Source organism: Camellia sinensis, chromosome 12 (assembly GCF_055761805.1).
Source record: "Camellia sinensis isolate YWXY chromosome 12, ASM5576180v1, whole genome shotgun sequence".
NCBI classification, from domain to species: Eukaryota; Viridiplantae; Streptophyta; class Magnoliopsida; order Ericales; family Theaceae; genus Camellia; species Camellia sinensis.
Window position 1 is genome coordinate 32,550,170 of NC_138972.1, and position 18,250 is coordinate 32,568,419.

Here is an 18,250-nt window from a genome sequence, read left to right on the forward strand (position 1 = left end):
TTTTCTAACATTCCTAGAAGTTGCATAATTGACATGCATTAACAGAACGCGCATAGAAATCATTAGCTGTAGAAAGGCGTACTATAACAGTACTACTACTCACAGTGCATTGATGGCGCAACAGTTCCTTCTAGTATGTGACGTATGCACACATAGAACCCACAAATTAGTCAACTTCCTTTTTCTTTAAACTCACATTTGATTCGATAACTTCAGTACATTAATAAGCATTTTAAAAACTTCAAATACTAATTTTAACCATTCCAGAGGGTTAAACAGATAAAACGGAGCAGACAGGATTTTACAGCATGGGCCACACGTGCGGCTGTGAGCCCTGCATGTGCGGCAGTGGCTCCCGCACGTGCGGCAGAAGGGTCCCGCGCGTGCCTTTTTTTCAGTGTCTATCGCCCAATTTTTCCCTGTTTTCCGCACGTACGGCTGTGACCCCGCACGTGCGGCAAGGCTTCCCGCACGTGCGGCCATGACCCCCGCACGTGCGGCGATTCTGCACAATCTGCAGTTTGAAATTTAGACAAAACCCACAACTTGGTAGGCACATGTTAAGGCACAAAGGAGGGAAAATTAAGGCAATACCATAGCTTAACATCATGATAACATGGATTATAAGTATATGATGCCTCAATATTCATAAACCACAAGCTCAATTACATTAATTCATCCCAATTTTGCAACACCACTCAATTCTCTTCATCATACAAACAATATTCATGTGCCACATGTAATTTCTACATGAAAATTCAAAGGATAAGTTACAACTCCTCTTTATACCTACTTTACCTTTAACACAATCAAATGATAAGAATACTTCCCAAGAAAATAATGCCCACATACATGTTCTCAATGTCAAACTCCATGAAAGTAAGAGGAGTTTAAGAAGAGGTTAGAAAGGAGGTGATTCATACATACCTTGAGCCAAATCTTCACAAACTCTCTCTCAATTCCTCCTCTCCTCCCTCTCAAGCTCTCTTTCTCTCCCTAACCCTCTCTCAAGAGATGTGTTTGAGTTAGAAACTTCTTTTATCAAAAGGGTCAAAGAATACACATATATACATAAGGAGGGAATAGGACGAAAATCAATCGTTTAATCATCCCAAATTAAAATTTCATAGGAAGGCTCATTATTACTTAAAAATTATGCTGATTCCAATTATGTAATCAATTTGGGATTCTCAAGCCTCTAAGGTCCTCAATTTCTGATTTAACATTCTAAATGTAACAGATACTTTCCTTACCTAACAGATACAGGTTCAATTCATAAGATATATATACTTAAACTTAATTTCTCATGAAGTTTCACATTTAGCATTTGAAAGCACAAAATAAGGGACGTAAAATATATCAGAATCACATACGAGAGTCAGGTTATTACATTTCGTCTCCTCTCTCTGTGTCTTCTACTTCTTCTCAATTTATTTTATTTTATTTTGGGTGTGTGTGTAAATTTTGCCCCAAAATGACGTATCTGGACACACACTGGAATGGCGCTTTTTGTCATGTAGATCTCGATGTCTCTCTAATGTCGATCACACCCTCAGACTCATCCAACCACTGGCGTCCGCTACTTCAACCAGTCACTCCGGCGTCGCCTCCAAGGTACTCTCTCTCTCTCTGCTCCCCACATGCCCACACTGCTGCAACTGCAAGTTTGCAACCCCTGCCCTCAGGCACCCTTTGGACGTCATTTATCGAAAACTCCCCACTTTTGTGTGTGTGTGTGTGTGTGTGTTTTTTTCCTTCTTCTAATTAAAAAAAAAAAAGATTTGCTTTTGCTTTTCTTGTCTGTACAGACTGTGTTTTTTGTTTCAATTTTTTCTTGTATTGATGTGTAAGAATGTTGATTTTGTGAGATGTATACGAAGTTCATTTTTTTTGTAACTAATATGTTTTTTTGATAATTTTTATATTTCTATGTTTGTTGTTTGTATTTTGTTTATGACTATGATTATTGGAAGTTTCTTGTATTCTGAGGATGTATATGTAGTTTTTTTTTTTAATTTTCTTTTCCTTGGTCGGCGTCGATTAGATTTTAATCGGGTCAAAAAGAAAAAGAAAGTCCAGATTTTGGATTCCAGATTTAACACACACTCAACCTGCCTAATCCACCAAATCGAAATCGATTAAAGAATTCAACTCACTGGCCAGTCTGATTTGGATATGGGTGATGAAAATTTCAACCTGCCAAGTGACACGGACTGGGCGCTTGTCATCCCCCGAGAAGCCGGCTTCACGAGTGATACTACATATCCCATGAATTACACCCACGGACTAACTCAGTAAATGCAATAGAGATCTACTTTACCTGCCTTGCTGCTTACAAACTAATGCGCTTGCAAGGTGCTTGGTGTAGAACTTACATCCCTAATGAGTTGGTACGTGACACAAGGCCGGTTAAGTTGAAAAAAATTGCTGTTGAACGCCGCATTGAATAAAAATTTATGGAGACGGCACTAGTTGCCCCCCCTCAGTGTAAAATCCTCTCTCTGTTCGTGGTCCTACCATCGGACACAATTGAGGCAATAAAACAAGATTTTTTGTAGTTCAAGTGATTCAATTATTTAAACATAAATGATATGTATTCAAAATAACATAACACAACATTTTACTATAAGGGATAATTACTGGCGGATCTTATGGACTGGACCAGACTCATAAGTCTTGAGTAAAAAATTTTACGTGTTTACCTCTCGTTTTGATAATGAGAATTTTTTTAGACTTTTTAGATGTATATTTTATATTTTATGTTTGTGGAATAATCATTTGGTACTGGTAATGATAGTGAAAAATTTATAAAACTGATAAATGGTTGGGACATTTTGGTTTTTGTTTGCGAGTTTTGATTTATTTTTAATCGTTGAAAGCTTGAGCAGGCTTTTTTGGTACGGTTCATAGGACTGGCCTGTAACTACCCCATATTATAAGCATGACCCTACTTTGCAGATTTCTATACGAGATAAGTCTTAACTGTTGCCTTATTATAGGAGAAAATGCAAGTCATTTTGTGCTAATTTTTGGACAATATGTTGAAGTGTTGAAATTGAAAATCCAACCAAATTACCGTTGAGAGCTAGAAATTTTATATGAGCAATACTATCTTTGACTTTATTCTATTTCCATTAAAATAATAACAAATAGTTTATCTCTGTCTATAAATAGTTAGACAATTTGAACAAGTTAACGAGACCAATTTACAATACATTCCCTATCTATCTCATGGAAGAGCATCATTGGGTCAAACTACAACCCCAATAGTGTGTATTGTCAATGCTTCATGAGAAAAACACATATGATTTACACTACAATACCAATTAGTTTCGCAAATCAAGCAGTTTTTGTTAGAGCTTGCACTAGATCTTGGTTGAAAGTTAAAACCATCAACAAAAATGTAGATAAGTGTTCAAATGTTTATATTGACGTTGCAAAGAGATCCAAAGTGATGTGGTTAATGATCTTTCATTCCTTGGCAATGAAACTTGCCTAATACAACAACAGATAACATGATATTTCACCATTGTTAGAAAGTAAACGCCTTAATGACTATACTAAATAGAGATGCTATACATTATAAGAAGACCATACATGAATATAAGTGTAGATATGCTATCACTACTAATGGTACTTTTGTCTCGGTTATCTCTTAGGAACATAATCCTTCAATAATTCTCCTGGGAAAAAGACCAATCTATGCCACTTTGGTTTCTGTATGGTGGTTAGAAATTGTGAAAATACTAGGAGTGAGCATGGTCCGGATTGGGGTAAAATTAGGACCAATCCGTTATCTACGGTTCCTGAGAAATTAGAACCAATCCAATCCGTTTAAATCGTGGAACCAATCTGAACCAATCTGTTTAAACACGGATTGGATCGGTTTAGGATTACAGATTCACATAATTAAATAACAAAAAAAATATAGAACATTTAAAGCAAACAAAAGCAAACAGCATCATGTGTGAATTGATCAACAAAAACATCAACATATAAAATAACAAAAACCCATTAAAACAGTATCACCAATTCTCCAAAATGTCATCTTATGTAACAAAATTCCAAGCAAACAAATAGCAGTAGTAGTAGACAACAACAAACAAATTTAACAGTAGTAGACATTTCCCTTTCCACAAATTCTAAGCAAACAAACAGAGATAAACTGGTTTTAAAAGGGGGGCATACCTTTGAACCAAAAGGAGTTTCAGGTTGAGGATCATACTCTGGCTCAGACTGAGACTGAGAGAGGTCATGACATCATTTGTCTCTCTAGTACGCATCTATCAAACAAGAAAAAGAAATACATCAAAAAAATAGGATTAATATTATTAGAGAATAGAAATCATACCAGAAATCAAAGAAAAAATATACACGGTTTCTCTCCATACCACAGAAATCATACTAGAAATCAAAGAAAAAAAATTTATCCACACCACAGAACCAAAGAAAAAAATAAAAACAAGAATCATATAATACACACACACCCATTTAAGATACACTATTTCTCTCCTTACATAAAGAAGTCATTGTTTTAGAAAAAAAAATAAAAACAGGAAAAAATATACACACACCCATTTAAGATAAAAATAGAAAAAAATAAAAATAAAAACTCTTACTTACACACCCACACCAATTTTAGAAACAGAAAAACAGTGTCATCAAGAGAGAGAGAGAGACAGCTCACCAAGAGAGAGACAAGTAGCTCACCGATCTGATCTGAGATGGATGAGAGTGTGAGAGACAGTATCGAGAGAGAGAGAACTCAGTCTAAGATGAGAAAGAGAAGAGAGAGAGAGTACCGAGAGAGAGATAACAGTGTTAGAGACAGTGTGGCGAGAGAGAGTACCGAGAGAGAGATGAGAGTGTTAGAGACTGTGTGGCGTGAATGAATTAGGGTTAGACTTTAGCTTTTATATGAAACAATAAATTATATTACATGGGAGGGTATATAGTATAAATATAAATATAAATTATTTCTATATGGTCCAGATCAGTTCCAATCCGGAATCGTGAGATTCAATCCAAAATTGGTTTGTGACTTACGGGTTTTTAAATTTTCAATCCGAAACCAAAACACAAATTCAAAAAACCAATTCAAATTTATCAGATCAAACTAAATATCCAATTACGAATTATACTAATTTCTTGCTCAGCCCTAGAAAATACTTGTGTCCATTAAAGTAATTTACTGTTTGCTAATATACATGTTCGTTGGTTGAAATATGTTAGGGCAATGACCTCAAACCCATTAATCATCTTACTGAAATGCCAAATGACATTCTCTCTTTCATTCTCTCGTTTTTGAGTATTAGAGATTCTATCAAGGCAAGGATACTGTCTAGAAGATGGAAATATATCTGTCCATTCATGTTGAATCTTGATTTTGATCTTCATACTGTGCTCGGAATCAACTACAAAGCAAGGTACTCAAATGGAGATTCAGATATCTCATGGGAGAATAAGAGTAAGTTTGTAACTGGAGTTGATTAATTTTTGGAGCTATACAATGGTCAAAGGCTACTCACTCTCAGGATCTGTTTTTGTCTTGGTAACGAGTACGCTGGTTATGTTGATAGGTGGATTAGATTTGCAATTATAATGAAAACTGAAAAGCCAAAGTAATAACTTATATGATTTTCCCTGTCAGCTTCTTCATCAACCTCAAGGTGATTAATCTCAATTAAAGTATTTGTGCCTAAAATCATGCAACCTAAGGCCAACCCCTAATCACGTAAGCAGGCTCGTCTTCCTAAATCCCTTGATTTAGAACATGTGCCTCTAAATCAAAGTTGTGCTAACAGTATCCTTTCTAGTTGTTTAAACCTTGAATGGTTGAGGCTAAAGAACAGTATTCTACCTGAAACTTTATGCATTCATGGTCCATCCCTCCATTTGAAGATTTTGATTGTGCATAAATTCTATTGGTCTTACCACATTTGCATATATTGGTGAAGTGAAATACTTCTCTTTTCTTGACGTTCCTCGGCTGGAAAAAGTGCATATCAGGTTCATGGTTGCATATGAGAGGGGCATACAATATATATATATATATATGTTCAATGGAATTGCAAATGTTCTTCCTCGGCTTCAAACCCTATCACTAGTTTTGACAACAGATGAGATGAAAAAAATGAAAGAATTATTACTCTTTATTGTGTACTTTTTCATTTTGTGTATGAAAATGGGATATTTTTCTATATAAAACTTTTTTCTTCTTTTCTCTTCAAGTCCTCCCAATACCTGCAAGGATAACTAGATTCAACTCTCTCAAACAATTGGAGTTGCTTGTTATGGTATCATCAGACTTTAACCTTCTCTCTCTTACTTCGCTCTTAAATGCTTCTTCTCTTCTGCATAAGCTCCATTTGTCGGTGAGTCATCAGAATCATTTTGATATTGTTATGGTGTAGTGAATTGAATACAAATTCCTACAATTGCAATGATAGTTTCACATTTTTTTAGCAATTTCCTATAAATCATGTTACCTTTTATATATTGTTCATTTCCTTATTGGTTCATTTATCCTAGTAAAATGCAACAAATATGGGCCTCTGTACTTGTATTTTTATTGTAACTTGCGCTTTGTTTGTTTAAACAAAAAACATTTTTCCATGGAAAACATTTTCTACGAAAAACATTTTTAGAAAAAATGTCTCCCTATGTTTGGTTGGGTTCTTGAAACTAATGTTACAAAATAGTGCCAACTTTTTAAAAATAACAACTATGGAAGACTAAAAAAACCTAAAAAAGTCATGACATATTTTTATAAAATAACAAAAGTAGCCTTGTTTTTTTCAATGTCTTTTGCAAACAACCTGCGTCCGCACATTCCTTCACCCTCCCTCGCCACCTCTACAACTTCCCCATCTGCCTCCATCACTCCTCCACTCCTCTCCACCTATCTCGATCATCTCTACTTACCTCCGTCACTCCCCTACCAATATCCGCAATTTCCCTACCTACCTTTGCTACCCTCAAATCATTCCTACTCAACCCAACACCGTAGTTGACCTAAAACCTAACCACCAGAACTACCCAAAACCCAAAATTTACAAAGTGCACAATTTGGAATGGGTTTTGACAGAGGACTTCATCACCAATTGCCTGATATCTCTACATCCTTGACTCTAGTGCCTAAATTCATACTTTATGCGATCTCCATTGATGAGCTTCTTTGACACTTGCGCGATTAGGGTTTGCTTCTTTCTCAATTTTGTTATGGAACATTGTCCAATCTAGTGTTTAAAGGTTTAATGAGATATAGTCATTTATCTCATATTTAAGCCACTAAATTAGTATATTCTCAATTTTTTTTTAACCCATTTTCTTGTATTCCTGATTGTAGGAAATAATTAGTAGTAATTATTCATTTATAATTTTTAAGCTTTTCAAGTTTTGATTGCAAACAATCTTTATTGATAAATAATATTTTGTTATTTGGTCACTATAAATAGCTTTTATGGTTGGGTTGTTTGCAGGTACATTGCTAAGACATTGTACGGTGATGATGATGAAGAGGTTACTCCTCAGAATAGCGACACAGTGGAGGAGCCAAAATGTTTAGGCCTTTACCCTGGATCAAATGAGAAGGTTTTCCTTGTTTTGATTTAACATCAATTATGTGAAAAATGAATCTTTATCATCTTCAGAAGCTTATTACTGCTTTTAATGTATGTATTGGAATTATTTTTATTTTTTAGATTCTCTTGAAGAATGGTCCTTATGGGTTCTATGTTCAGCTTGGTGAGGACAGGAAGGGATACTTGCCTAAAAGAGCCTCGGTTTCTCAAGTATGTTTAGCCTCATTTGTATTTGTAATGGGACTACTAAATTTTTGGAGCTTTAATTCCTGGCCTACTGCCATTATCTGCATATATGTAAATGCTTAAGTTAAGCATCTATGCTTCGTTTTCTTTTCAAGTAAATTAGGGATGAATACTTAGCCACTACTGGTCATTAGGGAAGTCTTGTGATGTTAATTTTCTTCCTTTTTTTTCCCCTTCAAAACAATTAACATCAAGGGATCATCTGTGGATCAGATACAAAGGGTTGGGTCATGCCTGTTTGGTTTAATTTGGTTATTCAAATCAGGCCTTCAAATTTCAAAAAATCCATACATATACAGACTGAAATCAATAAATCTAAACATAAATTTATGCATAATATTATCATAAAATCTATAAACATAAGACTGAACATAAACATATCTAGAGATTCTAGACTGCTCTTGCATGCTTTTCTCTCTTTATGCAAGCATTCATGTGCTGACACTTGTTCTCTTGGAAGAAGAATACACCTTGTGGAATATGTCTTTTATTTTGCATATTTGTGTTGTGAACTGCATGATAGAAAAAAAGATGGATTATAAAAGATTAAGGGGCATGTATAAAATTTCAAAGGGGCCAATTTGAAGAACTTTATAAGTACAGGTTAACTTGTAATTTTAAAAGAGTTGAGGGGAGGCACTGCCCCCTCTGGGCCAATGATGGCTCCACCACTGGCCACATGAATATCTTGCTTCTTCTGTTGATACCCATTTCTAGAGTGTTTTTCTTTTCTTTTGTTGTTAGTATTGTAGATGCAGATGCAGTAGTCGTCGTTGTTCTTATTATTATTTGAATCCAATAGTGTGTCATATTTATTGTCGTTAATGAATAATTTTTGTTTGTTGCTATATGGCCTCTGCTCCTTGTGTTTCATCAGTATTGAATAATTAAAAGTGGGATACAAAAAGTGCAGTTTATCAGCTCCCTATAGAATTGACAGTGGTCACATCATCCTCCCAGAATATCACTACTACTTTTGTAGTTAATTTCATAAATTCCATTAATCTTTAAAGCAATATTTTCCCTTATTCTTGACCTTGCAGGTCGTTTTTCTCACTACTTCCATTCATGTCCTTTTAGACTTCTTGATTTTTTTTGGAAGGTTCACCTGTTCCAGCATGATCCTCACTGGCTGAATAATGACTCATTTGTTATTCCTGAAAATCTTCTCTGCTTTAGGCAGCTGCCCCTCTATTCTTGCCAATGTTTGTCACATTATTCTAGAGCCAACTGTGCTTCAACCACTGAGCTGAAACTCCATTCCAGTGTCTCTGGTTATCTCTCAATCATATTGTCGGATCATTTGGTCATCAATCTTCCTTTTATACTTCATCCCTTTCTTCTTTTCCTTGTCTTGGTCCTACTTCTGAAACATTTTGGTATTAGAATATCTAGTTTTGCGCCAATATGATTTTGTCAAAGTTAAAAGTCGCATTTCATCCAGTTTTTATTTGTATCACAATTTGATTTCGGTATTAGAATATCTAGCTTCCTCTAATTGTTAAAATTTTTTATCATGTGCCTAGGGCAAAAAAGATGCTATCCGCAAGTATGAAAAGTTCTGCATGATATTTTTTATAGGTAAAAGAATATAACTAATGTATGACATATTTACAATCATATAACTATAGAATGTCAAAAAAATTTACTAGTTTGTTTAATTCCCCCTTTTAAAAACCTTTACTAAAGCACGTGAAGCTTCCACTAAGGTTTTTAAGCACCAAAGTTGATATGCACTAATATATTTTTCATCAGTATGTTTCTGTTTTTATTATTATGGAGAAAATTATTCTTTCCTCCAAGGGGAGTACCTGGAGGATAATTGCATTTGGCCATGAAGCAATAACTTGGTGCTCAAAAATTCTGGCTGTTGTGGATTAATTGTAAAAATATGGATTTATAAATAATAAAAAAAAGAATGAAAAGAAAAAGAATCTTAAAAATATGGATTATGTGGATGCTCTCTGAGGTCTCTTGGTGCATCTAGGCATCTACAGATGGGAGATCGACTTTGATCCATGCCTTCATTTTATTTTTTTAGGATATCATACACAAGCTTCAGTTCAGAACTTTTTTATGAACTGTTTCGATATGGCAGTTCATGCATCTGTAAAACACTACCTGCTTCTTTCGCCCCCCTCAAAAAAAAAATAAAAAATAAAATAAATGAATAAAATGACTTGTATTTGTTGTAATATTTAATTCATACATGATTGAAAACATTTATTATTTCAGAATTTTTTTTTGACAAGTAACATTTGCTATTTCAGATAAAAAAAATATAGACTCTATTACCCTGCAAGATGCTATTGAGTTGCTGCACTAGCCTGCAACATTGGTATGTCTTCATCTAAATACTCGTTTTTTAAATTTTTTTTATTTATCATTGTCAAACTTAGTTTTCCTGTATCTATGTTAGGGAAACCATCCTGATGATGGCCAGCCAGTTGTATTGAAGCTTGAAAAGTTTGGATTTTCCATTAGACATCGACACACAATCACGCCTGTACCTGAGGTATATCTTTCTTTGTTAAGCATGTCTTTATTAAATAGTTATGGTATTTTCCAACTCTTTTTCTTCACTAAATTCAGCTTGAATCTCCTATTGTAGTACTCATTTGAGTATGAGAAGTATCCACAGCAAGTTTAACTAATAAGCTATTGGCCACCATATTAGCCTCCTATAGCAAAACCTTACAAATGGGTTCTTAAAACTAGACAGCTGGTGTATATAGGTCAATTCTCAGCCATACATAGTTCGGAGTATTTTTATCAATTTGTGAAGTAGGTATAGGAGTTGGATGGGCCAGAAGCCGAAATCTGCCCTTAAATGTGGCACTTGGGGGTAGGTGTATTATTTTAGATGAATATGAACACCTAATACTTATAAAAAATTGAATATGAACACCTAGTACTTATTAAAAAATTAGATATGAAACACCTAATGGAGAACTATGTTAATACATATATAGGAAGTGTTATTTATGGAGTGAAATATCTGCCGTCACTGTCATTTTGAGGTCCCAAAATAATGAGAAGACACTGTCAAAGACATTGAATACTGAACAAGTTGTGCAGACAGCGATGAAAAGAATTACTAAAGCGTTATATGAAAGTTTGTGAAACATAACTTGAGTAATAATTTGGCAAAACAAAAGAATGAATTTCCAGCATGAAATGCTTGTCACGTAACGACAGGCCTGAGTTGTCTATATGTCTTAAATATTGATTAAATTACACATGATGAACCATGCACATATGCTATACTTTTAACTATCAAGTACCAACCAATTGCATGTGTATTTATTTGTGAGATTGCCTTTTTCCTTTTCCTGTCTTCCCCTTGTGAGGTGGGAAGATTGAATCTCAAGGGTCCTGCCATAGACATATTCTGTTCTTGATTTCAGAGACCAAATTTAAGGCAAAACGAGCAAATATTAAGCCTCTCCAAAACAAGGAGGGAAATGAAAAAAATAAGAATAGAAAGGAAGAAAGAAACATACAACTATTGGGAGTATTTTTGGCTTTTGCAAAAGCAATGTACAACTTTTCCAAAGTATTGGACCCTCGGAAATGCTTTAGCGGCAGAACTACAGCTCTGCTAGAGGGCTGCCCTCTTAAACTAACAAGAAGAGAAAGATTATGACCTACTGGAATAATCCAGTTGGCTGGAACACCTACATCTCATTAGGAGGTCAAGATTTTAAGTCTTGTCACAGGCAAGACTCCCCTTAGGCTACAGCCTCCAATGTACCCAAAAAAAAGAAAAATATAGACTATTAATTTAAATAATAAATATATGAATAAACCTTTAGGAGTGCAGTCATAAGGATTGAGTAGATTGGCCGATCTGCATACTGTATTATACATTGAATTTAGTGGGTTTATAATTAAATGAACCGTTAGGAGTGCAGTAATAGGATTGAGTAGGCGGGCTGATATATGGACAAACAGCTGCACGCTGTATGATACATTGAATTTGGTGGGCGTGTAATTAAATAAACCTTTAGGAGTGATGCATTGAATTTGGTGGGCTTATAATTAAATAAACCTTTAGGAGTGTAGTCATAGAGATTGAGTGTTGTTTGGAATGGATATGTGATATACATTTAGTGATGTCCGAGGAATGCAAATCATTACTGGCAAACAATTATTTTCCCTTGAACTCAACTGGTGAATTCCTCTTGTAAATCTTCCCATCAGAAATGTTTTAAAATTTGGATTAAGTGGATGGAAAATTGGATCAAGAATTGGGAAAAAAAAAAGAAAAATCTTTTCACAAACTCAAGTGCAGATTTGTGATATTAAGATCTTTAAAATGCATATCAAGCAAATTTGATGTGGATTCACTCTGTTGGTGAGATTATTACTTCTTGATTAGCTTTTGTATTTGTTTTCCTATGCTGGTTCAATACATACACGTTTTTCTTGCTTCCGAGAGACTGCTGTTTGAACCTTAAGTCTGTATTTTTTAATTGAATTTGTTTCACATCAAAAAAGAAGAGAAAAAAAAATAATACACGCATAACATTCACCCTAATTGGTAAACCATGTTAAATTTACTGCCCATCCATGATGCAAAGATTTAGTGCGACTTGGAAAGTTTGCATGAGATTGTCAGTCAAAGTTTTCAGATCCCAACTCCATTGTCTACTAGTAGAAGGGGAAACAGAAACGAAACACACTGTAACTTGAAAGATCCAAAGAGGCAAGTACAGCTTGGAAGAAGTCTAATGAATAGTCTAATGAACAGTATACATCTCAGTTACTTGTTGAGATGGGGTGGAGCAGAGGAAAATTCTTTTTAAAAAATATTCTCTGGTCCCTGTTCAGATTATTTCATTCAGAGTGCATATTATTTGTTTTGATAGTCACTTTTTTCCATTCATATATTTGTCATCTTTGAGAATTCTTATTTTGTTAACTTGGTTTTCATCTATTTAAACCTTCTGTACAGAACTTGAAGCCGAATGATATAACCTTTGAGAAAGCATTAGAGCTTTTGTTGGGTAAAGATGTAAAACGATGTGGCTGAGCCAAGAGCAAACCAAAGCTTGAAGGGGTTGTTGAGGAGATATAGGCATGACATATTCTACGAGGCCGTGTGCAAGAAATTTAAAGTCTCTGCAATTGGTATGCATATATAAAGACATCCCATTTGCGGCATCTCCTCCAGTTCTTCCATTGGTGAGGTTTGAACAGAGCCCATACAGGTTGGATCTATCCCACACAGACATAGGGCTGAGCAAGGAATCCGTAAAATCCGTAATCCGATCCAGTCCAGTCCAATCCGATAGGTTTGGATTGGTTTTTTGAATCCGTGGTTCGGTTCCGAATTGAAAAATTAAAAATCCGTAGTACATGGATTGGTTCCGGATTGAACCCCACGGTTCCGGATTGGAACCGATCCGGACCGTATACAAATAATATATATTTTTATTATACATCCTTCTCCATAGTATCTTCTCTTATTCTATATAAAATCTAAACTCAAACCTAAAACCGTATAATATCTTCTTTTATTACTTTTGTTTGTTAGTTTTTAGTTTTAATTTGTAATGGTCTAAATACTTATGGTGAAACCAGTTTTCTTATGGTTGTTTAAATTCTAGCATAGTATGTCGCTATTATAGAAATAGATGTTGCTATTGTGGAACTAATATAGCGCTATGTTTATATTTTTATGAAATTAAAATGTTATATATATTTTTTTGTTATTTCATTATGTGAATCCGTGGTCCTAAACCGATCCAATCCGTATTTAAATGGATTGGTTCGGATTGGTTCCATGATTTAAACGGATTGGATTGGTTCCAATTTTTCAGGAACCGTAGATAACGGATTGGTCCTGGTTTTATCCCAATCCGGTCCAATCCGAACCATGCTCACCCCTACACAGACATATCTAATGGCAGGAAATGTAGTGTAATGGAAGTTAGTAGTAGCCAATTTTGTTGTAATTCACGAATAAGCTTTTAAGTAATATTTAATGTAGTGTTACTTGGATTCCCTTTGATTTGGCAAAAAAATTCTTTACAAAAATATTTATTAAAAAAATGTTCTTTGTAGATCACATTTTTTTATGTTTGGTTGCAACCTTAAAACTAATGTGCTGGCTAGTGATTGTATTAGTAGCGGTGAAGGTGGTTGTGTTGGTGGTGCTGGTGGTGGAGGTGGAGGGGCAAGTGGGTGGGGGTGGCAGTGGTGTAGTGGCAACATTAGTAAGATTTAGTTGGGAAAACGTTATCACTTTCAAAAATAAAACATGTTTTTATTCCAAATGAGTTTGTTTTGAATTTCTGTTAAATTTTTTAGAATGTCAAAAAATAAAAAATATTTTTCAAAATATGTTTTCGGTCAAACAAACGGAACGTTAGGATGGGATAGGGACAATTTTTGAACAAATTGTACTCTTACATCTACCTATTATATTATTTGGATCACATATTGTAAATAGTTCATTAATTCATTGCAACTACTTGGACCCAGGGCAGAAAAACTTAAAAGAGTCATTACTATTGTACACTTATTGTACTTAGTACGACAGTGGCTTGTGCAGTTTTGCACTGATGCAAAAACTGTAGGGATGTTGCAATTACGTAGAGTCAAGCAAGTGTCTGAATCCGAAAGGCCTTTGGTTGTTGCAGTCAACCAGTGCTAACCCCGAATATTTCATCATTACAATACCTTTGATAGAACCCAATGCGACTCTCAACCCTTGAATCCGTGCCATGACTGCATTTGAGATTGCCATATATGATGTTTGTGATGACACCGTACTCGGGAACCCAACTTGCTGATTGGTCAGCTGTAGACGGCATCCAAGTTTCGGTGATGACCGTGTGGCACGAAGGCTTTGGTGATTGTGGGGTTGTCCAGAACTATAAGGCTATCTTGAATGAGATGATCAGGTCAGTTTCTACTAGATCAGGGTTGTTTAGGAGATCCAACCCTAAGGCCTCTCCAACTTGTCCATAGTTGTAATTGCTGAAATTTAATATCAAAACATAAAGTCAAAATATGTAATGAATTTAATCAGCATAAAATGTTTTGACTAGTTATTAAAATTGCAAAAGCAAAAAATATTAGGTGAGTCAAAAATTTCAGTTCAATCGTGTGGTGGTTTAATGGCATGCAGTCATGTGGTAATTTTGTTTATATATTTCTAGAAAATGGTCACATACCCCCTTATTAGTAAGTAGATATGATGTTCCCAAAATATTAGATTACTTCATCAAAAAAAGTAAAATCTTAGATGACTATATTGCTAAGAGCATCTCCAATTATTATTGCTATAATGCTATTGCTATAATTTGACAATGAATAGTGTTATTTTGTCAAATTATAGCAATGGTGCTCCAATGGTCATTTGCTATTTTTAGCAAATCTTAACCAACTTTCCCTCCAAGTTTGTAAGTGTTGTTTGGATATAAATATTTTTGTGATTTTTTTTTTATTTTGTCTTTTGTGATATTTTTTTACCTGTTTGTTAAAAAAATTATATATTTATATTATTCCCAACTAGACAAATATAAAAAATAAAAAAGATGAAAAATTGGAAAAAAAAATTTTGTTTGATTAATTCACCCCACCAAAAAACATATCACTACATATTTAATAAATTTTTTTAACTACACATAAAAAATAAACAATCACCAATTACCTACCAACAACCAACCACCAACAACCATCCAAATTAAAAATTAAATGACATTGCTAAATTTAAAAATACATTATCCCGTAATTATTCATCAGGAGGCATGGGAAAATAGTAATTTAGGCTACTGACATTTGAGGACCACTTGGCGAAAATCTCATTTTTTCGCATTGCGTAATATGCTTTTGTCTGAGGGTCCAAAAGAGAAATGTCCGTAGTCATTATCTCATGTTCTTCTTTTCTGATCTCAAGTTCTTTCATTTCTTACAGTGCTTGAATCCTTTTTTCTTCTCTTTCATCTTTTTCCTTTTCCTTCTCAACAAGGTGTTAGTTAAATGTCTCCAATTGTATGCTCATTTTTTGGACTTCAAATTCAACCACTTGATTCCTCCGAAATAATTCTTTTGAAGCTTTCCTACCCATAGGCTTTTTACCCCTTGCAGAGACACTGCCCTCACCGACAGTTGGATTGTTACTAACACTTGGACTGGTGTCATCTTCAAGAGAAATGTAGTTATCCATAGGGGAATCGGGGGCTGAATCAGGGAAAAATGGTGTATGTATCCTTGACTTCACCATATTCGTAGGAGTTACATCTTGCCACCTGATATTGTTTTGCAAGATTGACCAACAATGTTCAAAAGCAAAATGTTTCTTTTCATCTTGATGGTATAAAAGTTTTGCTTGAAGCATCTGTATCAATAAAATATTAAATTAAGTAATTATTTAATTTTTATATGAGACGAAATAAAATAAAATAAAAAACTAACGTAATAAATGAAGATGAAATCTTACTAGATCAACTTGAGACATCCCGCTTAGGTGTAGATTTTCGACTTGCGCTAAACATCCACGAAATTTGTTAGAACATTTCATGATTGTACCCCACCGAGATTGGATTGAAACTTGTGTTCTTGACTGATCATTCTGAAGGAAGCAATAATTTGCATAAATTCTCCTCCAAAAGTGAGCATAAGATTGTGAATTGCTAACAATTGGGTCTTCAGAAATGTGACACCAAGCTTTACAAAGTGTCATATCTTCAGCAATGGTGAATGATTTTCCTCTCTTTATTTTTGATGAATCTTCCATACCGAATGTGTAAAGAAAATATAAATAAAAATGTAACTTAGAAAGTTTGTTGTGAAATAAAATTGAGTAAAAGAAGAGGAGAGAAGGTTTGTATTTATAGAAGAAAAAAAAAGCCATTTTTTTATAGCCGTTTTAACATAAAAATATGATCATTTATATCCGTAGTGGATATGTTTCACTTATGTTTTTATTTAATTTTTAATGAATAAAGTAGCACACTTGGATCTCAGTCATTGGATTGTTATTAATCAACGACTGAGATTAATCATGTGTCTGTGTGAGAGAGAGCTTCGAAACACTTCGGATAAACTTCAGATAAACTTCAGAGAGAGACTTTAGAGAAGATCAGAGAGAGAGAGAGCTGCGAAACTTCAGAGAGAGAGATAGCACACTTCAGATAAACTTCAGAGAAGATTAGAGAGAGAGAGAGCTTCGAAACACTTTGGATCAGTGAAGATCACTTCGAAACACTCCTGCCCATTAATCAACGGCTGGTTCTCGCCTTCTCTCTCTTCTTGTTTCTTGGATCAGTGAAGATCAGAGAGAGAGCTTCGGAATAATGATTTTCAGAAGATCATCCTTCTCTCAGCCGAAGCTCCCATCTTCTCTCACCCGAAGCTCTCTCTCTCTCTCTCCTTCGGATCAACCTTCTCTCATCCACCACCAGATCATCCACCTTCGGATCAACCTTCTCTCATCCAGGTATTTTTCTTGATGAATTTGTGAATATTGATATTGGAGAATTTGTGAATATTGGAATATTGGAGAAATTGATATTGATGAATTTGTGAATATTGCAGATTCTTGTTCATTGCTGAAATTCTTTGATGAATTTGTTCATTGATTCTTTGAATATTTGGAGATTCTTGTTCATTGATGAATTTGTGATATTGCTAAAATTCTTGATGAATTTGGTATGAATATTGATGAATTTGCTGAAATTCTTGTTCATTCTGATTAATTTGTGATGATTTCTATTTTAAACGACATAGTGAATTTCATTTCTTTAAAAAAAAAAACTTCAAGCATTATGGAAAATCCCAACTGAAAGGGAAGGAGGGAAGGAAGAAAACAGTTTAATTTTGGGTGACTTGGCAGATTTGGCAGCTGCCAAAGTAGCTGCCAAATTTGGCAGCTGTTATAGCATGCCATTGGAGAAGCCAAGATTTCCCAAACTGCTATATTATGGCTTTGGCAGCTGATTTAGCCATCCATTGGAGATGCTCTAAGCAAGGGTATGGTGACTAGAAGCATATTGATACTAACTTTTTGTTTTCAAAGGGAATGCATTCATCCCCGAATTCCACAGCTAGCGATAATTGGATTCTCAGAGAGTATAGCAAACCTATATGTTTCAGAGATAAGGTGCCGATGGCTAGCAGAGCTTCTTGATGGCACAATCAAGCTACCCAGCATTAAAGAGAGGGGAAAAGATGTATTGGAATGGGATAAATACATGAAGCGATAATTTGACAAGTACTATCAGAGATCTTGCATTGGTACCCTTCATATAGGTACATTGATCAACTCTGCAAGGACATGGAATGGAACCCTAAGAGGAAGAAGGGATTCATTGCCTAGTTGATTGACCTTACGATCCAACGAATTATGCTCAACCTTAAAGCTAAAGCTCCAGGTGCGCTAAAAAAGGGTGTTAGTGTGCTATGGGTGG

At 34.8% G+C, this 18,250-nt stretch overlaps 1 long non-coding RNA gene across 2 annotated transcripts; it reads left to right on the top strand.

Annotated features, from left to right (window-relative positions):
- The first annotated feature begins 5,246 nt into the window (after positions 1-5,246).
- Positions 5,247-13,485, top strand: LOC114269775 (uncharacterized). Of its 2 annotated transcripts, none has more exons than XR_014346152.1 (6): positions 5,247-5,467; positions 7,482-7,593; positions 7,704-7,793; positions 10,100-10,167; positions 10,249-10,344; positions 12,787-13,485. It is a non-coding gene; the product is annotated as an uncharacterized LOC114269775 (long non-coding RNA). The 2 variants fall into 2 exon arrangements; XR_014346151.1 differs by lacking the exon at positions 5,247-5,467 and adding an exon at positions 6,100-7,197 and having other exon boundaries at positions 12,787-13,480.
- Positions 13,486-18,250: the final 4,765 nt, after the last annotated feature.